Source organism: Propithecus coquereli, unplaced genomic scaffold (assembly GCF_000956105.1).
Source record: "Propithecus coquereli isolate 6110/MARCELLA unplaced genomic scaffold, Pcoq_1.0 Scaffold478, whole genome shotgun sequence".
NCBI lineage: Eukaryota > Metazoa > Chordata > Mammalia > Primates > Indriidae > Propithecus > Propithecus coquereli.
In genome coordinates this window covers 1,145,929-1,147,790 of record NW_012150596.1, presented here as the reverse complement: position 1 = coordinate 1,147,790, position 1,862 = coordinate 1,145,929, and positions in this window count along the sequence as shown.

Sequence of the window (1,862 nt, the reverse complement as noted above, 5' to 3'; positions counted from 1 at the left end):
GAGCGATCCACCCTCCTCGGCCTCCCAGAGTGCTAGGATTACAGGCGTGAGCCACTGTGCCCGGCCTCTCCTTTCTTTTCTTAATAGATTTAAAAACAATTCCATAAAACAATAATTATAAAATTATATTCTTAGGCTTTTAACATATAAAGATGTGATATTAATTTATATGACAATAATAGCACAATGGAGGAGAAAAGGAATGACACTATATTAGAACAAGTAAATGACAACAAACAGAAATTGAAACTACAGAAAAAATTGAAGAGTACCACAAATGGTAACTTTGTAGGTTAGTACAAAAGACTTGAGCAACCACTAAGAAAAATAACCTCCCCAAATAGAGAAATTATTCAACAAAAGAATTTAAAAGGTACAGTGGAAAAATATATGTTTGGCTGAGTGCAGTGGCTCACACCTGTAATCCCAGCACTTTGGGAGGCCAATGCAGGAGAATCACTTGAGATCAGGAGTTTAAGACCAGCCCGGGCAAGAAAGCGAGATCCCTTCTTTACCAAAAAAAAAAAAAAAAAGAAAAAAGGAAAAACAAAATATACGTTTAATACAAAAGAAGGAAGTAAAAGAGGAACAGAGGAACAAAAAGGATGAAACAGAAAAAATAATCAAAATGACCAACATAAATCCAACCATACGAATAATAACATTAAACGTGAATGGATTAAATAACCTAATCGAAGGCAAATATTGTGAGAGTGAAAAAATCCCAAGATACAACCAGACGCTGTCTACAAAAAATGTACTTTAGTTTCAAAGACAGAAATAGGTTGATATTCAGAGGATGAAAAAAGATACACATGTAAACAGTAACCATAACAATGACGGTGTGTTTATACTTGTATCAGATAAAGTAGATTCTAAGACAAAATTAAATGTCACTAGAGACAAAGAAGCACATTTTATAATAACTAAAGGTCAATTTATTAGGAATATATGATTATAAACATGTACACACCCACCCACACAGCACCATAATAGAAGAAGAAAAGCTGACAGAATTGAAGAGAGAAGTCAAACAGTACTAGTTAGACTTCATTATCACTCTCAGTAATAGATGGGAAGATACTGAAGACTTCAGCAACACTATAAACCAACTTGAGTTAATATCTACAGAACAATCCACCCCAAAACAGCAGAATATGCATTCTTTTCAAATGCACAGGGAACATTCTCAAGGATTGACCATATAATAGTTCATGAAACAAATTTTATTACATTTAAAAGAACTGAGAGCATACGAAGTATATTTTCTGATTACAGTGAAATTATTAAAATAAATTGGAAATCAACAACAAAAGGAACCTTGGGTAATTTACAGGTGCTTGGAAATTAAACAACCCATTTCTAAATAACCCATGAGTCAAGAAATCACAAGTGAAATTAGAAAATATTTTTAGGTGAGTAAAACAAAACCAGAATATTAAAATTCATGGAATACAGATAAAGCAGTGCTCAGAGGAAAATTTATATAGGTGAAAACATCTAAATTAGCAAAGAAAAAAAGATCTCAAACCAGTAACCTAAGCTTAACCTTAAAAAACTAAAAATGAAGAACAAACTAAATCCAAAACAAGCAGAAGAAAGGAAATAAGATTAGAGTAGAAATCAAAAAAATAGAAAACAAAAACAATAGAGAAAATCAATAATAGCAAAATTGTTTCTATGAAAAGTTCAACAAAATTGACTTAAATTTAGCTAGATTGACCAAGAAATATCAAGGAGAAGACATATATTTCTACAATTAAGAATGAGTTTCCTCCTAGCACTCTGGAAGGCCGAGGCGGGCGGATCATTTGAGCTCAGGAGTTCAAGACCAGCCTGAGCAAGAGCGAGACCCCGTCTCT